At 39.1% G+C, this 23577-nt stretch overlaps 1 protein-coding gene across 1 annotated transcript in view; it reads left to right on the forward strand.

Annotated features, from left to right (window-relative positions):
* The window catches only part of Pparg (peroxisome proliferator activated receptor gamma), a 139198-nt gene that overhangs the window by 15854 nt on the left and 99767 nt on the right, over positions 1–23577 (forward strand). The window contains exon 2 of the mRNA XM_026383016.2: positions 8652–8727. The gene's annotated coding sequence lies outside the window, so the exon portion shown is untranslated. The remainder of the gene's footprint in view (positions 1–8651; positions 8728–23577) is intronic.

The following is a 23577-nucleotide window of genomic DNA, read 5'->3' on the forward strand; positions in this document are numbered from 1 at the left end:
CTGCATCGTCCTTCTTTGTCAAACAAGAGCTGAAAAGTATCAGTGGGATTCAGGATAAGGAAAGAATTCGAATCACCACAGCCATCCCATAGTGGGACAAGCCACCTCTTGAGAAAGAAAATACGTTGTCATTAGACCTTTTCATTCACAAGGAAAAGTGACCATCTGCTAGGAAGTCTTGCCCTGGTGGGAGAAATGAAGGTAGGTGACTTGTAAGGTCACATCCTACCCCAAGGTACACTAATTCCTTATTCTTTAATACTGACTTAGTAGAGTACATTTCCTTGGTAATTTGGTATCTTAAAATATTAATATATACTAAGTGTCTGGTCATTTTCATCGGTACTTGTTATTGCATTTATGTCAAGATATGCACAAATTAGGTTCATACATGCATCTTAGAGTTCTCCCCTCTAAGTGCTGGGGATAGAACCCAGGGCCTCTTGCATGCTAAGCATGTGCTCTACCACCGAGCGACACCCCCAGCCATCCAGTTCCCCAATTCTTTTTAAAGAAGTTATTCTCCAGAGCCTTCTCAGCCATTCATTTATTTCCAGCCTTTATATTTATAGTAAGTTCCTCTTTCACGTGATGTTTTTCACAAGTAATGCAAATTTCTGCAGAAGCAAGTTACATAAATTACAGCCAAGCTGCTGACCTTTAAATCATTTTGTTGTTGCTCCTGTGATGTAACGTCACGATTGAACAAGAACCAGCATGACTCCCCTTTGGGGGATGTCTCTGGGTTGCCATTTTTGATCATGGGTGAGAGTTGAAATAACCTTTATTATTCAACCCATTTGACTTAGTCACTACAAATGTTGGATTGTGACTGTCAGCTAGTTTTTTGCAGTACTTGAACTTCCTAGATGGAGCCCTCATCCTTTTGTAGGAATGATAATCCTCACTCTTATTTGGGGGAAAATTCCGGAACGTTTTTAGCTCAAATAAGGGACAATTCTTTTCATAAGGATTACTGTAGTGCTCATGGTATCAGAAGAAAAATGTTAGTTGTTAGAAGAAAATATTCACTCAAAGGCTAATATGGGGTCAAAAATAGCTCATTTCATTGTGTATTATTAAAACTACAAATACCGATCTTTAAAATACGTGTACCATTTTGACATGCGCCTAGAACAGCGCCTGATATATAATAGGTACTCAATAAATATTTATTGAATATTGTTTGGTGACGTGAGGCGATGGACGGGACATTCCCAGTAGAAAAATAGCACGAGCATAGGAACCGAGGTTGGGAAAGCATGAGTTTAAAGAAAAGCAAAGAGAGTTTCTTTAACATGGCATTTTTGTGGGGTGAGCAATGGGAAGACTTTTGGGCCAAGTAGAATCCGTGCCTTCTTCCTTTCCACACACAATATTTAAAATGTGAGTAAAGACCAATTCCAGTGCTTATATCCAAAGCGAATGGCCGAGCTTCAACATGCAAAAGTTATTCCCCCTGGTGATTCTGGGTTTCTGGGCCTCTCTCTCCTTTTCTCTTTCCATTCCTTCCCTCTCTGTTCTTGCACAAGAGAGCTGGTTCTACTTCCTTCTTTCCCTCCCACCTTTTCCATTCCCAATGCTTCCTGTATTCTTTTTTCCTCCTTCTTTTTCTCTCTCTGTCCCCCCATTCCCACCCCATGACTGAGAAGTGCCTGTGTCTTTGGTTCAGTCTTTAACATGGAAAAGACATTTTTTTTTTTAAATCTGCTAATCAAATGATACATACAAGGCTTTTTTATTCTGAATTTTACACAAACAACATGTTTATGTTGTTCTTTGTGAGACAAAATACAATTGGGCATCACTCATAAATGAGTTTTCATTGATTTTTTTTTTAAAGTATTAAATGACTAATCCCTCAATGGGCAGACCTGGGTCAAGAGGCCTTGCCTGATAAAACCTTGTAAAAGCACCGTCGATTGTCGAGGGACCTCCTGATCGTCTTAACAACCTTTGTTTCTACTCCATTTTTTTTCCAAACAGCACATACAGCAGATGATCCTTCAGCATATAATTTTTTTATTGTGTCTTCATATGGGCAGTTGCACAAGAGCTAGAATATTTGTCTGTTTTGTTCATCCTGTTTCCCCCCCGTCATCCACAACCCTGCTAACAAATAGCAGATGCTCCACAAATAATTGTCACTTTAATATTTTACTTCTATAGTCTCGTTCTATGTCCTAATCCTCAATAGCACCCATGACGTTTGGGAGTAAAATAACTCATTAGGATAATTTAGTTTACAATTGATTTATAAATGGAACCATATGATTTCATATTTGGAGATCGCTTTCTTTCCATTCATTGTTACCCTGCCCCCCCACTTTTCCTTTATTCTATCCCACAGATAAAATCCTAAGCCAAATTGTCTTTTAACCATCTTTCTAAAAAAATCTGTTTCTTAATTAACTCAAGCACCAAAGATGTCAACTAGCTCTTGATAGTAGCAGTTAATAGTTATGGAGCACTTATTAGTTCTGTGTTGGATTTGAAGACCACAACATACATTACCTCATTTTATTCTTCCAACGACCATATAAGGTATGTGCTATCAAGGTGAGAGGAAGAAATAGGTAGAGAGAGGCAAAATAACCTGCCAGGTGATTAAACAAGGCCTGAACTGTCTTTAACCCAAACAGTCTAAACGCAGCCACCCTGTCTTGCACAAGAGCCTAATTTTCCAGCATTTGACTTTCCAGAGCATGAGATGTCTGCGCACACCCCCCCACGACCATTCCACAGGAACAATTAGATCCACACAAACGTAACCATATTCAGGTGTAACCTGGATTAGATTTAAACTCAAGTTGTTCTGGTTCACTGCAAATCAGGTTTGTGTCTTCTAAGTCGTAAGTCACTTGAAAGAACAGTCCCTGTTCTTGTTGCTTGTGACAAGGTAAATTAGATACCAAATCATTAATTATATTCAGCAAGTCTACCATCACTTAAAACCAACCACTATTAAGAAACACTCCCCTGTTTCTCTGTCCCTGTTTCTGTGTGCCCCCCCCAATTCCTCTTAATGCAAACAGAGTTAATTCATTATCTGAGGATGTGGAAGTCAACTGAATAGTAAATTTTGATAACTATTGTAAAAATCTGGGGAATGATGTGATTGGCCTATGTTGGGTACATTTCTCTGATGGAATCAGCTGTAGCAGAGTGGGGACAGGGCAGTAGCAGACCCAAATATAGTACCTTGGAATCCACAGAGATTGATCCCAGGACAACACAACTAGGGTACCCAAATCCCCAGATGCTCAAGTCCCTTATATAAAATATCTCAACACTTGGCATGTCACCTACCCACATCCTTCCTGTATGTGTGGATTTTTTTGTTTGCCTCTTTGTTTGGTACTAGGGGTTGAACCCAGGGGTGCTCTACCACTAAGATACACCCTCAGTCTTTTTTTTATTTTTTATTGTAAGACAGGGTACCTCTTAGTTCCTAAGATTGTCCTCAAACTGATGATCCTCCTGCCTCAGCCTCCTGAGGGGCTGGGATTATAGGCATGTGCTACTATGCTGGCTTCCTGTATGCTTTTAATCATCTCTTGATGATGTAAATTACCTAATACAATGTAAATGCTGTGCAAATAGTGGTTACACTCTATTGTAATCTATACACCTGTTAAGTGCAGATGGAATTTTTAAAAACATTTGCAATCCATAGTTGATTGAATCTGAGGACGCAGAGCCCCTATACGTGGAGCTCTGGCTGTGTTTAGTTTGGGATAAAAATTAGTCATTTGGAAATGTTTGCATCCTTCCACCTTCCCCCTTTTGAGAAAATGCTGTGTGAAAAAAATCAACGGGAGTGTGCTGAGGGCAAGAAGAGACAGAAGAGAAGAAAGAGCCCACGCAACAGAAAATCTCAAAAGAAGTACCAGGACTCAAAAGTAGTCATAAGATGGGGTGAGAATCAGGAGAATCTGATTTCTAGGGAGCTAAGTAAGGGAGGAGACAGTTTCTTGAGTAGTGTGGAAAAAAAAAATATTTCTCTGTGCTGGAGTTTGAACCCAGGACCTTGTGCATGCTAGACAAGTGCTGTATCACTGAGCTACACCCACAGCCCCCCCGTTTTTATAGATTTCATTTTGGGTTGCCCAGGCTGATCCCAAACTTGTGACCCTTCTGCCTCAGGGTCCCAAGTACCTGGGATCACAGGCATCAGCCAGCATGCCCAGCAGGAATGGTATACTCAATGCTTCTGAGACAAAGATAAGGACGTGCTGGAACCAGTTCAGACCAGCTCAAGGAAGTCATTTGCTGAATTTTCAGGATTGTAAGGATCCAGTGTTTATGCAGGTCCATTATTGAGAATTAAATTGTATACATTTTAGTATTAAACAGGTTGTATTAAAAACAAGGGTACATATGCAAACCGCATCACTTTGTAATTATTCTGCATTGTAGGGAATGGCTGGGGAAATTGGACCTGTGTGGTGGACAGAGCTTCATTGACCATGTTGTGTGTTACTGCACCAAGCTGTGCTGGGTGACATGTTGGTAGCTTCTAGTCCCACTGGAAGACTTTATGCCATAGGAGGTAGCAAATCTACAAACCAGAGCATTTTTTTCCCCTTATGCCAGGAGAGTCAGTTAAACATTTATCAGCACACCATTAGAAAAATAGAGTGAAAATCAAGAGGTCCTAACGAGAAGAGTGGTTAGAGGAGGAGAATAACAGTGCCTAGACAAGTGTTTTGAGACCAATAAAGTTCAGCAAATTGTTGTTGATGGTGTTTTGTATTTAACTGCAGAGCTTACAGAGTGTGCATAGAGCTGATGTACTTTGTTAATATCCAGAAGTGGACACCACATGCAAATTTATTTTCTGGTGGAACCTCTTCTGTTGGAAGAGGAACTAGTTATTTGTAGCATATACCTTGGCTAATGCTGCTAGAGTATTTCACAATTAAGATGTCACTGGTTAAGTTTGAGGCAAATATTATTGTTATTAAAGTTTTAAGAAGTTTTAATATCCTTTTACAGGAAATACTGTCAATAATGTTGAATTTTATTGAGTACCTATTTTTTTTTTTTTTGCTTTTTTTGGTGTAATCATATGGTTCCTTTTGAAATTTGACCTAGTACTGTGACTTTTTTGTGGGGGGAGGTACCATACTGGAGATTGAACCAACTCTACCACCGAGCTACATCTCTAGCCCTTTTTAATTTTTTATTTTCAGACGGGGTCTCAGTTAAACTGCTGGGGCTAGCCTCAAACTTATGATCCTCCTACCTCAGCCTCCGGGTCACAAGAATTACAGGTGTGAAAAATTTATAAATTTTCTTCACCTTTCTGAGATAATCCAACTATATCCTTTTAGTGTACTGTTGAAGTTTTTCAGTTTTGGGTTTTGGGTTTTTTTAGTGCCAGGGGTAGAACCCAGGGCCTCATACATGCTAGACAAGTGTGCTATCACTGAGCTACATCCCCAGGCCTGTTGAATTCTTCAGTTAGCATTTTACTTATAATTTTTTTTGAGAGAGAAAGAGAGAGAGAGAGAGAGAGAGAGAGAGAGAGAGAGAGAGAGAATTTTTTAAATATTTATTTTTCAGTTTTCGGTGGACACAACATCTTTATTTTTTATTTTATGTGGTGCTGAGGATTGAACCCAGTGCCCCGCACATGCCAGGCGAGTACGTTACCACTTGAGCCACATCCCCAGCCCTTACTTATAATTTTGAATCAATATTAACACATAGAATTGATGTTTTTCTCTTTTTGTCAGGTTTTCAGATCATTATTATGCTATTTTGGGGAAATTAATTTGGTCATTGTAACTTTTTGTACTCAGAGACACTTTTTTTTTCCTTCTCTTATTTGTTCTACATTGTGTACAATCAGAAAGACTTTTATGTCTCTTCCTTGAAAGTTTGAAAAAAAATTCACCTATCAGATTGTGTAGGGCTGGGCTCGGTGGTACACATCTGTAATGCCAGCAGCTTGGGAGGCTGAGACAGAGAATCAAGAGTTCAAAGCCAGTCTCAGCCAAAAGTGAGGTGCTAAGCAACTCAGTGAGCCCCTGTCTCTAAACTAAAAAAAAAAAAAAAAAATAGGACTGGGAATGTGGCTCAGTGGTCCAGTACCCCTGATTTCAATCCCCGGATCAAAAAAAAACAAAAAAACAAAAAAAGATTGTCTAGGATCAGGGCTTTTTCCCAGAAATTATTGTTTGATAAATTTTCAATTGTTTCTCTTGTTAATTGTTTTTCTACTTCTATGGTCAATTTTTACCATTTATTCCATTTCAGACAGATTGGTCTGAGTAAATCTAAGAAGATTCTGCCAAAATAAAAAAACTTATATATAAAATAGTTGGATGAGTAATATGAACAGCCCCTCTAGTGTGCATTTTGTTAAAGGGTGAGGTGATTCCCTTTTGTCTTCACAGCCAGATCTCTGGCTTACAGGGCTGGGTAAAGGGGATTTATCACTAATAAGTATCAACCCATCTGTATTTAACTGACCAGACAGAGCATATAATCCCTGGTATAGATATCACCCCAGAACCATCTTGTCTCTGCCCTACTCTATTTTATCTCTGCAGTCGGTAACTTCCAAGATACAGTGCAATTCTGAACAGATAGAGAAAGGAGAGTTCTGCTCTCAGGAGCGTGGGGAAAGCTTGGAGGATTCTGTCTGCCTCTGAAAGTCCTACGATTCAGCCCAGTTTTCTCTTGGATCCAACTCTTGAGGTTACAAACTAGGAACAGGCAGCAGTTTCCACCAAATCTTTACTTTCTTGCTATTTCTTAATAAATTCGCATTTATTTCCAAGGGAAAGGGGGACAGGTAGTAAGGAAAGCTACCATGACATAATCTTAACCTGGAATCAGTGTGGTTTAAGTTTTTGGATAGATATTTTTATTTATTAACATTATGATTTTTAATTAACATGATACTATTAATATTTAATTCATATTAATTAAATTGTTTATTTTCACACATTTGAGACCTTTTCAAAGCTGTGTTAAGCATAAAAAGCTGACTTCATGTGTTACACACATTATTGTGTAAAGAACAGATTTGATATGGATGTACTTTCATTCTATACTAACTAACATAAAGAGTGTTTCTGTAAATGGCTGTGATACAGGTCGGCTGTCACATCCAGAGAATACAGAACATACAGGCGGACAGCACTGACAAATTAGCTGTCTCTGTAAATGACCACGTCCCATCCTGAAAACAGAATAGTTGCTTTATTGTTGAGACTCAGTTGTCATCAAGAGGTTTTCAGCTCCCAAGCAGAAGCACTAAACAATGCTAGAAAGTCAAAGCCGCATACATTGGCTATAGTTCACGTTCCTTCACATTAGAAATTAGAAATTAGATGGGAAAACTGCTTATCTTTGCTGAGAGCCATAGCCGAGTTGCAATGAGGCATGGCATTTTTGCCAGAAAGGAGTGGATGAGGGGTGTCGCCAGCAAGCCATTGAGATGATGATGGTTATGTTAAGCTGTGTATTCAATTGTATATTAGACCCCTGCTGTCCGCCTCAGGCGCCCGGCTACTTTGGAGTTCTGGGGGATTTCCGGGGAGTTCACATTGGTTGTTGGTGTGTGGTGTGTCCCGGGCATGGCGTTCGTGGGAGTTCGGAAATAAAGTTTGTTCCTGCTTGAGTGGCTCGTGATTTGTGTCCAGCCAGACTTCGGCATATCTTCCCAGTCTTCTGCATACATGTCATGCATCAGGTTGCAGATGAGTTCTGATAAATTCCAAATTAAAAGGTACCAAATTTAAAAGAGAGAGAAAAGAGAGAGAGAGAGAGAGAGAGAGAGAGAGAGAGAGAGAGATTGATTTAGAGGTTTCTGTGAAGGTTCAACTGTGCAAACATTGGGTCTGGATGCTCAGACTCTTTAGACCCACCTGATGAGGCTTTGGCATTAAGTGCTGTTTTGTCTTTATGGAGTAAACTGTTCTAGGATCCCTGAGCCCTTCATAAGAGAGCAAGGATGTGAATCCTTTATTTAGAAATCTTCTTTCTGGATCTTCTTCTGAAACATCTGCTGTGGGTGGGGTGTGCTGTACCTTCCCTGCCTAAATGGTGTGGCTCATTTCCGTACTACATACATGAGGCTCACCAACCTTGTGCCATCTAGATGAAGCTGCATTTCAATAAGTACCAAGTTTACCACGTACAACATTTTTTTTTTCAATATCTTTTGAGGTTTTTTTTTACCTCTGCTAGACAAGCACTCTACCACTGAGCCACATCCCCAGCCCTCTTTTGAGGTTATGAAACCTTTTAAGACCTATTTTTCCGTAAGTCTGCCCAATAATGTGGGTATCCATATTAGTTTGACATATAAGATGGATGAGATTTAAAAAAAAAAAAAAAAGTTTTGCCTCTTGTTAGTAACCAAACTAGGAAAGTAAGAGAAGTAATCCAAAATGCGTCTCTTTTATGAAATAATGACAAGAATATCCTGCAGCCCTGCATGATTTATGATGAGTCATTTGGTGGTTTGTTGGTTACTTCTAGGGGCTGTGAAGCTCAGGGAGAGCAAATGTTCAGAATGAAATCCAGCAGAGAAAATCCATTTATTTGTGTGTATACATTTTGGCAGCCTAGGTATCTAGGGATTTTGAATGTGTGTGCATATTGAAATACCTTGTTTCTTTTTAATTGTCCAGATTTGAAAGAAACCAACTCTGAACCCCAGATACACAACAAGAAGACCCTCTTCTGAAACAGGATTGCCCTTTCACGGTAGGTAAAAATCAGAATTTATCATACTCAATTTGCATTTAAAAGTTTTCTTTTTAAAGGACATGCCAATTCTTTGTGGTATTTTACTGTCAATTTTTTTAAGAGCTTTTATTTTTGACTGTCACAATACTTTCTGCTGTATAATATACCAGTCATTTGGAGTTCACAGTAACAGATTTGTCTAAGGAAAAAAAAAAAATAAAACAAAGGTAAGAAAAAGGCCTGGGGATTGAGAAATAATACCAATCCTTAAAAATAAGTCTCTCTAATAACTTTTTTACATTCCTTTTATTTTTCTACCCAGATAGTAATCATAAGTACATTATTTTAGGTTCATATGATACTTATAATTAAATTAAGGTAAAAATCAAGATATCTTGCTGGGTTCCCCGTAGACCAGGCCACCATTGTCTCTGATCACAAAGAAGATACCGGACGCTTCTTTCTAGGAAGGAGGCTGCTGAGTTGTAGCTGGTACCCTACATTGAAACCGCTTCCTCCCTGGGACCGACTTCGATTGGGGTGTGATTTCAGGGGCTCCAGGGCAGGTTCTGGGAAAGTCCCCCACTGAGAATTTACACCTCTGGACTTGGTATCTGAGGGTCCTAAGCCAGTTCTTAGTCCCCAGGTGTATCTGGGGAAGGCACAGAGACAGAAGTCCCTTTAAGTTTTAAGTAGGCTTAACTCTTGGTGGCAGTCATTAAGGAAGGTCACAGGATGGCTCATTTTTCCTGAAATTCATAGGCGAATTGAATCCACAGCATCGAAGAAAGAGTGACCAGATAGGTAGATAGAGAAGTCCATTCAGAGGTGTATTTTGGGGTTTCTATATACAAATGTGTGTTTCTTAGCTTTGCCTCCAGAGAGGGCCTACAAGTAGTGCCTCCCCACTACTAAGCCAGATTGTGGGTTTCAGAACCATTTTCCCTATAAAAATTGGTTCCAAGACGAGAGCAAGGGCAGTAATACAGCTGAGCCTGGAAGGTCTCGTGGTACCAAAAGGTAAGGAGGTGCTCAAGGGGGGGTCGGGCAGAAGCAGGAAGAACGCATAGTGGCTGAAAAGGAACAATCCGTGCAATAAAACAACTGTAGGATGGAATGAGAAACCCCCAAATAAAAGTAGGTACACTTGATTCAGACTGATAAATAAATAAATAAATAAATAAATAAATAAATAAATAAATAAATAAATGTAGCTGGGGTATAAGGAGAACTCTTTCTTACAGAATTTCACTGAATAAATGTAAAAGGAGCCGGCACTGTGGCACACCTGGAACCCTTGGCTTACTTAGGAGGCTGAAGCAGGAGGATCACGAGTTAGAGGCCAGCCTCAGCAACTGAATGAAGCCCCAAGCAGCTTAATGAGACCCTGTCTCAAAATAAAAATAAAAAAGGACTGGGGGTGCAACTCAGTGGTAAATCACTCCTGGGTTCAATTCCTAGTACTGAGAGAGAGAGAGAGAGAGAGAGAGAGAGAGAGAGAGAGAGAGAGAGAGAAAGGCAAAAAATAGAAAATTATAGGAGAACCATAGCAGCAGTTGCTATAGACAGGTTTCACCCATGAATACTAAAATCAGTGGGAGGGTGAGAGTGTAAACAGAAAGAGGATATTTGCATAACCTCAAAGTACTTCCCCCCCAAATGTGTATTAATTACAAAAGGAAAAACCCCAACTCCACAAGGGAGAATCCTGGCAGACCCCACTGTAACCACGGGACCAAGGTCAATGCCAACAGTGGTAAGACCTCTCCGGCTCACATAGCCCTGTCCGGATGACCTGAAAAGGGAATCTCACCGCCTTTTCTCTCCCTCTGCAAACCCACAAGCTCAGTGGAGTCCTGAGAAAGCCTGAGATGAACTTAAATCGAGGCATTTCACAGGACACTGACCAGTGCTCTTCAGCAGTGCTGGCCGGGAAAGAACTGAAGACTCAAGACCTGCCACAGATTTGAAGGCAGCTAAGGAGGTGTGGCAGCTCAGGGCAGTGTGGCATCCGGGTCAGCTCCCAGAACTGGAAAGGGACCTGAGTGGGGAAAGCTGGTGGAACCCAAGTAAAGTAGTTGATAGTTTTGTGCCCTTGACTCTGCTGTGCTGTCACTTGTTTCCTGTGGGAGAGGCAGGCCGAGGGGTCCACGGGATCTCTCTACTAGCCTTGTAACTTCTGGAAGCCTTAAACCATCTCAAGCAATACGTTTATTCGTGACACTATTTTACATTTTATATGCTGTGCTGGGGGTGAATACAGGAGGCAGGCTCTCTCCCAGTGAGCCACAGCCCAACCCCAAGGTAATGTTTTTTAAAAAGTCACCTTGAAGTCAGTAAATAATCCTTCTTATTAGGTTTTCACTAATTTATGGAGTGGAGTTTCTATGTGTTTGGAGTTTTAGGGCTAAGCAGGTGCATTCTTTAGGTCAGGACTGTTTCTTGAGCTGGGTTTTAAAATTCTCTTAGGTTCTTGCTGTTTGTTCATTTGTATTTTTTTTTTTTTTTTTTTTGGTGTTTGTTTTCGTTTGGTGCTGGGGGCCTCTAACCCAGGGCCTCCTGTGTGCTAAGCACATGTTCTCCCACTGAGCTACGTTTCCCTGCTCCCTTAATTCTCTCCATGAAAACCTGCAGCCCTGTCTCTGCAAGTTTGGTCTCTACTTCATCTATTTAATGCTCCATCCAGTTACTTCCAGTCCCCTACAAGACCTGTGAGTGAGAAAAGCTCCCCAGAGGTTTCTGGGCATGCGCAGAGGTCCCCAGCATTGCAAAAAAAAAAAAAGAAAAAAAAGAAGAAGAAGAAGAAACAAAACCAGAGCTGGGGTTGTGGCTCAGTGGTAGAGCGCTTGCCTAGCATGTGTGAGGCCCTGGGGGTGAGTCTCAGCACAGCAAATAAATAAATAAATAAATAAATAAAATAAAGGTATTGTGTCCAACTACAAATAAAAAATAAATATTAAAAAAATGAAAAACATAAAGCCAATTAAAATAGACTGAACTCTTAGCAGACACGGACAGGTACATACTTTAGTGTCTCAAACTGAGCACTCTAAGCTGTATGATTTGGGCATGAAAAGGGAAAAGCTAAGTATTTGGAATTTGACCCTGAAAAAAAAATTAGGTGAGAAGAGGAATAACAGAAGATGTACCTACAGCAGTTAAATTCATAGGGACAGACAGTAGATTGGTAGTTCTCAGAAGCTGGGGGCGGCAGGGAAGGAGGAGTTACTGTTTCATGGGTACCAAGTTTTGCAAAGCGATGACGTCGTAGAGATTGGTTATATGTAACTTAGTGAATACACTTAATGCCACCGAGCCCTGCCCCCTTTAAAATGGCTTTAAATAATGGAATACGTGGTTAAAGTGGTGAATTTTATGTTATGTATATTTTATCACAATTTTAAAAATTAAATTAAAAGAAAAGTAGAAGAAGTCTTCTGTAGTTACATTCTACTTTGCCTGTGTGTCCAATGTCCTCTGTTTGGGGACATTGGAGACATTTATCCTTAGGAACCTTTGTTTGTTTGTTTGTTTTTTTGATTTTTAATCTAGAGATGGACTCTGTGACACCATTTGCCAACTAGCAATTTAAGCAGCCCTCTGTACCATAAGTTGTGAAATTTAAAAAAAAAAAAAAAAAAACTGGTACACAGGAAACAGCAGAGCTGGGGTGGCTGGGAGAGTTACTTGTGGGGTTAATTTATAACTAAGACAAATGAATCTATAAAAAGAAGCAAAAGCGCCATAAGAAATATGTTAACTGATGATAAAGGAGAAAAAGGGCTTAGATAAAAGATATCTGAACTTGTTTGGTCTCAATGATTTTATGACTGAGGAATTCAATTATAGGTATACTGGGTGGAGCAAATCACGATTCTGTAAATTACTAATAGGACCCAGTGATCTTTATCATTTTCTGTATGTTCTGTATATACTCATGTGCCGAGTTCAGGCCTGCCTTCTGTACAGCCGCCCTGCCCTGCTGTGCTGCTATGAGCTAAGGGTTTTGGAGCTGAAACATGGATCCCATATGCTATTAAAATCATAAATCAGAGTAGGTGGTACATTACAAATAGTTGTTTTTATTTTTATTTGGGACAGGGTTTCACTAAGTTGCTTAGAGCCTCGCTGAGCTGCTGAGGCTGGCCTCAAACTTACAATACTCCTGCCTTGGCCTCCCAAGTTGCTGGGATTACAGACACTACCATGCCAGCTGCCCCCCTTCCCCAGCCCTCTTTTTTAAGGCAAATAAAATTGTGAGACTAGGACAAATTGATTTTGAATTTTTGGCTATTGGGTCTATTTTCATTTTACATTAATTTTATTTTCTCAGTGGTACAGGGAATTGAACCCAGGGCCTTCCTTCTACATGCTAAAGTACCCATTTACCTTTACTTTTTTTTTAATGAGAGAGAGAGAGAGAGAGAGAGAGAGAGAGAATTTTTAAATATTTATTATTTTTTAGTTATCGGCAGACACAACATCTTTGTTGGTATGTGGTGCTGAGGATCGAACCCTGGCTGCACTCATGCCAGGCGAGCGCATTACTGCTTGAGCCACATTCCCCAGCCCACCTTTACTTTTGATAGACCTTTATTTGTATATATTTATCACTGAGCTACAACCCTCTATTTCTTTTAAGGTATTTTTATTAATGTAAAGCTATGAATATGCTTTTTTAAAAATATAACTATTTATTTATTTATTTTTATGTGGTGCTAAGGATCGAACCCAGGGCCTTGCATGTGCGAGGCAAGCGCTCTACCACTGAGCCACAACCCCAGCCCCATATGAATATGCTTTTTTTTTTTAAAAAAAAAAAAAAGATCACACTTAACCACACAAAAATGATTCTTGCTTCCTTAGTTTCTTCCAGTTCTTTGTGTACATTCTTTTATTCACTGACAGTTACAGTGTGTTGGAGCTTTTCCACTTGGCTTCTTTCCCTGTTAGAAACAATATATATTTTCTTTTGTTTTTTCCTGGCTTTTGGACCCACCATGAAGGCATAGTAACATCACCTAATCCCCTAAACCAGGTTTTAGGTGGTTTCAAGGTTATTTTTTTAGCTATTATGCAATTATGGCTTATTCTTATACTTTTACATACCATGAATATCTTCAGGCATCTTATTTCATTTAATTTTAAAAGTAATTTTCTTCTGATAAATTACCAGGAGAGGAATTTGTGTGTCAAAGTGGTTGAGCAATTACATTACTCTTGCATTATTAGTTTTTATGACATTGCACATTGGCTCAAGGAGATACTACTAGCACAGGAACAAAACATGCAAGGTATCGGTATATTCTGTAAATTTAAATGAATTACTATTTATTTTGATTTTATATCTGTGATGGTGGAGTATTGGAGAGAGGGTGGAGAGCAGAGAGCTTCTCTAGTTGTGTAGGGATCAGATAACATGGGACGGGGAGAGAGTCTGTAGGCTCTATAGCAAGAAAATTGGGGATTATTTCTGGAGGCTTTGCAAATTTAAATAAACTGTAAAGATCGTGTGCTGTGGGTTCCTTATGGTTTTTAAGCCCTAGCATCACTAGTTAAGGAAGGAATAAAAGTTGGTTTTTAAAAATATTTTTTTAGTTGTTGATAGACCCTTATTTTATTTATTTTTTTTTAAAGAGAGAGTGAGATAGGAGAGAGAGAGAGAGAGAGAGAGAGAGAGAGAGAATCTTTCAATATCTATTTTTTAGTTCTCGGCTTACACAACATCTTTGTTGGTATGTGGTGCTGAGGATCGAACCCGGGCCGCACGCATGCTAGACGGGCGCGCTACCGCTTGAGCCACATCCCCAGCCCCCTTATTTTTATTTATTTATACGTGGTGCTGAGAATCAAACCCAGTGCCTCAGACATGCCAGGCAAGTGCAGACTTAACAAAGTAAGACTCCCATAGAGAAGGATATAAGTCAACTTTTAAAGAACTATTTATTCAAGATAAACTATTTCAGGGGGCTGGGAGTGTGGCTCAGTAGTAGAGGACTTGCCTAGTATGCATGAGGCCTTTGACTCAGCATCTAGCACTAAAAAAAAAAAAAAAAAAACCAGGAGGAAAACTTAACTGTTTTAAATTTGTAGTTTGAGTATTTGAGGGAATAATTTTAAGAATACAGATAACATAAGAAAAAATTTTAAGATAAAAAATTATATTGTTAAAATGAATATGACAAAGATTATGGGTGAGATTCTTTTCTTTTTATTTTCAACTGTTTGGGGGTTTGTGACTTCATTATCTCTCCTTGCCCAATTTTATGTGCCTTAAAAAAAGGGGACGGGGGGGGGGGGGGGGGAGGCGGCTGTAATCCCAGCGATTTGGGAGGCCAAGGTAGGAGTATTGCAAGTTTGAGGCCAGCCTCAGCAACTCAGATAGGCTCTAAGCAACTTAGTGAAACCCTGTCCCAAATAAAAATAAAAAGGGCTGGGGATGTGGCTCAGTGGTAAAGGACCTCAGGGTTCAATTCCCAGTACAAAAAAAAAAAAAAGACAATTATGAGCTCTGTAGTCCAGCTTGGTTACTTTTGGTAACTTCTGTAATACAAATAATATTCATGGATTGTACCAAAGCATTATATGGTAAGAGCTCAAAAATCAGAAGCTACTATTTATTCCATGGAGCAAAAGTGAAGCAACTGTGACCTCATTCATTTTATTCTGGTTTTTTTTTTTTTTTCTTCTAAAGCTCATGAGCTGCCTGTTCTCCAGGTCCTGTGATCTGAAATAATTTAAATTATTTGATATTTTTAACCTTTCATTCTCCAAGTAGGCAGGACATAGGAAATCAAGTGACGTAAACATCTTTAATAATCTTTAAAAGTCATAAGACTTGGTGGCCCGGACAAGAAACAATTAGGAATAAATTTCAGGGAAATGCCATAATGGCATGGCTTTTGTTTTCTTTTGTTAGCAAGCCCACATGGCTTTCCTTTCAAACCCAAGGAGTAAGAAGCGTGGACTCCTTTTAAGACTTCAGCTTCATCAGCATCACAGAAATATATATGTCCCTAAGTTTACTCACTATAATTTGTAATTGCTATGTTTCTTATCTGCGAAGGAAGTACAGCAGCTCCCGCTGGGGAAATACCATGTTAAGTTGATCCTAAAATAAGAAATCTAAGGGAGAGGTCACATCCTAATAACTTGTACAAATCTGAATTCCCATGGAGCCTTGAACTCATTTTGTAGGAGGAGAATATTAACAATGAGTCACTGAACTTCTTCCAGAGACTGTCGTAAAATTGAAGTGCTTTTGTATACAGAAGTGACCCCTGAAGTATAAATACAATTGACAGGACCTCATTTTTTAAAGCCACCTATTATGAATAGCCAGATAAATGTAGCATGACTAACAAGCCACAAAAAAATCTGTTTTGGTAACTTTCACTAGAAATATAAATTTTATTACTCAGGAGATAGTATAATACATACAATGAAATTATATTTCTGGTCACTATAGAGAGGTTTAATCAGCTTTTTTCTAACCCTGACCTCTAGGTAGACTTTGGAAGGACCCTTACTGTATAATTTCAGAGAAATTCTCTGTCTGGGGAGTCAGGCCACTGGGTTGTGGTCTTCCCCTTTTCTATAGTTGACCATCTCTTTAAAAAATGCTAGTCCTTTTTTTCTTGATCTGTTAAGTAGAAAGTCATTTATCATGAGGATCAAGTAAGAGCACATAGAGAAAAAAATTTTCCAGCTTTATGTATTTTAAAGGTATTGTCTTTACTTTTTTAATCTTTTCCAAATGGGGAAATCAAAATAGAGGTCAAATAGCTCAATCTGTTCCACTCAAGGTCATGGTCATCTGTACACAATAATTGCACCCACTCACTCGCCAAATCTAAGTCATTCCCTAGAAAGATAGGATCTTCACCGAAGCTGTCCCTTTCTGCGGTGTATAGAGAGATGCATGGATTGTTTCCTGGCACACACTAACTTTCTTTGAGGATATCAGTGGAAAGGTCTTAGGTATTCTCCCTTTATTGCTTTAGAGAAAATGGGCATCATTATTTTCAAATCTTTGCTTGATCGTCACAAATTAAAGGTAAGAGAATGTATTTTCTCTTTGACCTCCTGAGACTCATTTCATTCATGCTGCTAATGAGTTTTCAGTAATTCAAGATTTATGGGAACATACCTGGGTGCCCTTCCTCCTGAGACCCTCTCTGTAACCAGAGCCATTTAGTGAAATCATTTAGATATGCCTGCATTTATTTATTTTTTTTATTTCATACCCCATAATCAAGCAGTACCATGCAATAAGAAATAAATACCACTTGTTTGGGGGAGTGAAAGTATAGCCCAGGGATAGATAGAAGTTGTGATTAGCATGTGTGAGACCCTTAGTTCAATCCTCAGCACCCCCCAAAAATATATATATAATATATATATAATATTTAATTATATTAACATATTTATTATTTATATAATATATAATATTTAATTATATTAATATATTTATTATTTATATTTTTATATATTTAATTATATTAATATATTCATTATATATATTTATATTTTATATATTTAATTATATTAATATATATACAAATTTATATAATATATATATATATATATATTTGCTTGACTGCTTATCTACGTGGTATGAGTTCGGAGACTCTGTGGGGCTGCTCAGGATCTTTTCAATGTCTTCATTTAGGATAAGCATTAAGTTCTGTCCTGGTGTTCATTATTGTTATGTAACCACCATGACAAGCAGGAGACCCAAAGGCTCGCATTGGCACCCTGCCACATATTCACCAGAAAAAGAAGCTGGCCTTGTGCTTAGTGGGGACACTCAGTCTTCTGAAAGTGTCAGGCCCCTGCGTCTGACTATGTGGACTCAGCGCCTTTGAGTTCACATCCTGCACACGGGGAGTGACTTGACTCTCCCCCTGATAGATGCAAATTGTTTAAAAAAAAAAAATCTTGCCAACACCTGTTTTTAATACATGAGGTAACTAGTTTACCCACCAGATTTTGGAATAAAATAACAACAATGAGTAAACTTTTTTTTTTTCTTTTTGAAAGGGGGTATACTTCTTTTCCCAGGTGTCCAATGTTAATAGGGGAAAAAAAAAGTAACATTCCATCAATGATAACTGCTGCTGCTAGAAATTTGTTTTTCCAGTTTTTAATTTTTCCATTAATACTGTTTTACTTCAGATTTTTTCTTATTATTTACCTCAGTTATTGGACATTGGTTCTCTGGCTCAACCATTCACCATTCCCATTTCATCCTCAAGTTCAAGAGTTTTTCTTTTCCTTCCTTCCTCCTCCCTCCCTCCCTCCCTCCCTCCTTCCTTCCTTTCCTTCTTTCCCCTCATTTCTTTTTAAAATTCTGTGTTGGTATTTTACCTCCTTTCTCCTGGAAGGAGCATTAGGGGGTCAGCCTGAACCTACATCTCCGTGTTGTCACGTGCAGTTGTTCCGACAGGCTGGCTCAGCGCTCCTTGGACAGCATCACGTTCATGACTGCAGTAGACCAGTTGTATTGCACTATGGAGACTTCATGTTTTGTAGATGTTTTTGGTACTAGGAATTAAACCCAGGGGTGCTCTAGCTCTACCACTGAGTTACACCCCCACCCCAGCCTCTTTTTCATTTTTAAATTTGGAGACAGAGTCTTGCCAAGTTGCCAGGATGGTTTCAAACTTGCCATCCTCCTGCCTCTGCCTCCCACGTAGGTGGAATCCCAGGTGTGCGCCACTGCACGGGCTTACAGTGTGTCTACTGAGAACAGAAACCAACTTCAGAGCGTCCCTAGTGCACGACACAATTCCTAGGAAATATTATGCAAATAATAAAATGATAATGGAATTGAAGTTAAATTATTTGGATGTTTTTATTTCTACTAATTGAACAGTATTATTAGCAGTCATTACCACTAACTTACTTTTTAATTTATACACCTAGGATGTAAAATATGCTCTTACAGAATGGAGTTGTTTTGAGAACTTCCCTGCTGGATATTTACAGGTTGAGCACCCCTAGTCTAAAAATCTGAAATGCTTCAAAATCCAAAACTTTTAAATGCTACATAATGCCACTAGTGAAAAATCTCACACCTTACCTCATATGACAGGTCTCAATCAAAACACAGGTGCACTAAAAATATCATATAAAATAACCTTCAAAGTATGTTCAAAAGGTGTATATGAAATGGAAATGAATTTTGTATATAGAGTTGGGTCCCCTCCCCAGCATATTTCATTATATATAGATATAGGTATATATATATATATATATATATATATATATATATATATATATATATATATGCAAATATTCCAAAGCCTGAAACATTTATGGTCCCAAGCATTTCAGATAAGGGATCCTCAGGCCATAATTTTAATCTTGTAGATGTGACCTTGCTAACATGTTTTTTATCATGGTAAATATTGAAAACAAATCCATGAAAAACTCGTAGAACCCTTACCAAGTATTTCTCTTTCTTATAATTTGTTCTAATTAGTTTTACATGACTTTTGACACATTGTATACAAATGGAGCCTATCTTCTCATCCTTCTGGCTGAACACGGTGCTGAGTCACACCTGTAGTGTAATCATCGATGTATAGAGAGTAATAATGTCCGTCTCGTTCTACCATCCTTCCCATCCCTCTGCCCCACCCCTCCCCTCAATCCCATCTGTGCCATCCAAAGTTCCTTCATTCTTCCCTACCTCCAAGTACTTCTCAATCTGTAATTCAGGGATGCAGAATAGTTCACAGACAGGTCATAGCCTTTTCGCTTTCCATAACATTTGGGTGTTTTCCTTATTTTTTTTTATTGGTGCATTATGGTTGTACATAATGGTGGGATCTGTTGTTACATATTCATCCGTGCACATAATATGGCCAATATCTTTTTTCCTCTTTAGCACCCACATCTGAGGGAGAACATACTTTCCATAGCATTTGAGGCAGGGCTTCTTAGTCAAGTAAAAGCCAGAAGAGTTATTAGCATTGGGAATTTGTTAATTCCTGTTTGAATTGTTTATTAAAACTTGCTTTAATATATCCAGCGCTGTGGTAGGTAAAACACACTTATGACATATTCCTTATTCAAAGTCTTGTTTCAAAGACACTACCTACACATAAATAAGAGCTGAGCACACCTGTGATGGAAGTTCATAGAAGAAAACACACATGGCGGAAGTGGAATGGGCAGTAGCTGCTTCATAAGGTATTTTCCAGAGTTGAACCCTGAGAGGAAGGATATGGATACACGAGGAGGAAGAAGTTGGAGATTTTTAAAGATGAAGAAAGTTTCAAGGTACCCGTGAGCATACTAAAGAGAGAGGAATTTGAACTTGGACTTGGACTAGGAGGCATTGGGGAACCTGGTGATTTTGAGGGTAGGGCAGTGAAATGACCAAAGGCATTTTTGGAAGGGACACTTAGTTAAAGAGAGATTCCAGTGAATGATAGTATGGTCACAGGGTAAAGAGGAAGGGGGGAAAAGAGAAGAGGAAGGAAAGATGAGCTTGATTTTGGACTTGTTGAAATTCAAGGTGGAAGTAGAAATACCCCAGGGAGATGTGGAGGTCTGTGTCCCACCCTCATCCCAGAGGTCAGAACTTGACATGTGGATTTGAGTTTCATTAGCGCTGACCGAAGAATGTGTTGAAAGCTAAATTCTTAAGAAACGACACAAAGGCCGGGCACAGTGGTGCATGCCTGTAATCCCAGTGACTCAGGAGGCTGAGGCAGGAGGATCGCAAGTTGGAGGCCAGCCTGGGCAACTTAACGAAGCACTGTCACAAAATAAAAAATAAAGGACCAAAGATGTAGCTCAGTGATGAAGTGCCCCTGGAATCAATCCCCAGAGAGAGAGAGAGGGAGAGAGAGAGAGAGAGAGAGGGAGGAAATGAAACAACACAAAGGTGGAATTTAAAAGAGGTCGTGAGAGTGAGGGAAGAGTGGTATCTTTGATGCCCTAAGAGGAGTGCTTCTTATGTATCTGGTGTTATGTTAATAAACTTACACATGTCAGTATACTTGGTCCTCCCAGTGGCCCTGGTGAAGGAGAAATCAACATCATCCCTGCTGTAGAGGTGAACCAAGTGAGGTCCAGCAGGGTTAAATAACTTGCGTAGGGCTGGGGTTGTGGCTTAGCAGTAGCGTACTTGCCTAGCATGCGTGAGGCACTGGGTTTGATTCTCAGCACCACATACAAATCAATAAAAATAAAAGTCCATCAACAACTAAAACAAAATATTTTATTTAAAAAAAAAAAGATAAGTTTAAAAAAATAAATAAATAACTTGCGTAAAGTTCCTTCTCTGGGGACAAGGTGAAGTCTAAACTTAAAAGTGAGATCTGTCTAACTCCCAAGCCCCGTGCATATTTTTACTAAAATACTGTACGATGAAAAGCTGAAGAAGAATGAAAAAAGAAGATACATCATTAACATTACAAGGCAAGGTCACTGTTTAAGGTACACTGTTGATTCGGGTTTCAGGATCATTGAGTTTCAAGATTAGGACATGCTCTGGGGTAGAGCTCAGTTGGTAGAGTGCTTCCCTCGCATGCACAAGGCCCTGGGTTCAATCCCCAGGACCAAACACACACACACAAAATCACATGAGATCATTATTAAAGATATAATATTAAGGAAACTGGTAGGAATGGCTATTTCAGGGAGTTTGGAAGTAATCAGCAGTAAATGTCAGAAGGAGTAGCTTTAGGTCATTGACAATCTCAGCAGCAAGTAGGACCGTTCCACTTGAAGCAGTTGAGTCAAATAAAGTAGGGAAGAGTACAACGCAGTGGAGGAGGAGGAGGAGGAGGAAGAGGAGGAAGAGGAGGAGGAGGAGGAGGAGAATAGATTCAGCTGGCTGGGTGGCACACACCTGCGGTCCAGCGGCTCAGGAGGCCAAGACAGGAAGATGAGAAGTTGGAAGCCACCTTCAGCAACTAAGCAAGGCCCCAAGCAACTTAGTGATAACCTGTCTCTAAATTTTAAATAAATAAATAAAAATAAATAAATGCTGCAGACAGGGTAAAGTGTCTCTGGGTTTTAAGAGAGACAGAGAAAGAGACAGAGAGAGAGGGAGCAAGAAAGAGAGCGGGAGGGAAACCTGTTCTACCAAGTTTGGAAGAAAAGATAATGAGGTTAATGTGGCTGATCACTGTGCCATTGGAATGAGAGAGAACAAATGGAAATGTGTCAGATAATCACCGATGTAGAAAGGAATAGTTATAAATGTAGTCGGCCTTCCATATCCCCAGGTCCCACATCCTTGGATTCAACCAATCACAGTTTGAAAATATTTGGGGTCAAAATTCATATCTCTACTGAACACTTAGAATTTTTTCTTCTTCTCATTATTCCCCCAAAACTACAGTGTATCAGTTATCTTAGGTAGCAATGACATTGTATTAGGCATTCTGCATAATCAAGAGACGTTCAAGTAGACAGGACAATGTGCACAGGTTCCATATACAAGTAATGGAGCATTTCTTACAAGGGACTTAAACAATTGGTATCCTGGAGGCGCCCAGCCTTTTTAGTTTTTTATTTTGAGACAGGGTCTCGATAAATTGCCCAGGTTGCCCTGGAACCTGCAACCTTCCTGCCTCAGCTTCCTGAGTCACTGGGTTCACAGGCATGTGCCACTGAGCCCAGCCTGAGTTTTTCCCATACATCAAATAAATTAGATCCCACGAATCCATCTATTCAGGGCCATCCGATTCTTAACTTCCTAAGCATTGCAGAATGGGGCGAAGCTGTCCTGTTCACAGATATGACCGACTTATGGCTCTATATAACTAAGGCACTTGAAGAAATAACTAAAATTAGAATTTAGCCTTCGGTGATGCCAAGGAAATTTGTAGAACTTTAAGCATACAGTCAAAATTTCTAGATCCATCTTTCCTTGCCTCTTAAAAGTTTCCTGGTAAAATGTGTGAGTATGTCACTAACTGTAACCCGTTTTGAAAGCAAGGTCAGCGTGGTATTCTTCATTGTATTCCCAGCATCAAGCATAGTCCCATCTGATATGTAACGACTGCTCAGTACGTATTTATTAAATACATGAAAGGTGAATGACAAAGTAAAATGCCACTGATAAAGAAGCTTTGTATAGTTTTCTTTCCATTATTTTTCTTTTTTTCTTTTCCAGTGCCTTGCATTTGGGCTTGTTCATCTATTTACATAGTCACTTTTTATGTAATGCCTGTTTTTTTTTATCATTTTAATTGTTTTCTTTTTATTGTGAATTTGCAAGTTGGAGGCCAGCCTGGACAACTTTAGCAAGTCTTTGTTTCAAAATTTAAAAAATAAAAAGAAAGAAAAGATTGGGTATGTAGCTCTGTGGCAAAGCAGTCCTGGGTTAAATCCCCAATACCAAAAACAAAAACAAAGCAAAAATCCACAAACAAACAAACAAAAAAGGCTTATGCAGCAACTTAAAAATTAATTTGCATTTTAGTTTTTCATCTTTAATGAATTTAAGATTTGCCAAAGAAAATTGTCTTTGTTAAAAAGACACCCTTGTTTTATATTGTGGTGGAAAAATGATCTCGGAAAACAGAAATCTATTTCTGCACAAAGTTCGTGATGCTAGTGTAAGAGGAAAAAAAAAAAAAATCACAAGAAGTTGTCCCAAATTTAGGAGAGCTTCTCATTAAACACATGATTTCAGTTGTTCTCCGGCTGGAAAAAAAAGTTACAAGATGTCTCCATAATACCTTTTACTTCCTTATGGGTTCTCGCCACCCCGTCCCCACCCCCTCCCCAATATGATGAATCGAGTTGTAAAAACCCTGGAATATGACAATATAGACAATATAGTTTATGGCACTTTTAGTCACAAGTATTCTGCCAAGATGAGCTTGGGAACAAGAGGAA

This window comes from Urocitellus parryii, chromosome 16 (genome assembly GCF_045843805.1).
Source record: "Urocitellus parryii isolate mUroPar1 chromosome 16, mUroPar1.hap1, whole genome shotgun sequence".
In the NCBI taxonomy this organism is placed as follows: Eukaryota; Metazoa; Chordata; class Mammalia; order Rodentia; family Sciuridae; genus Urocitellus; species Urocitellus parryii.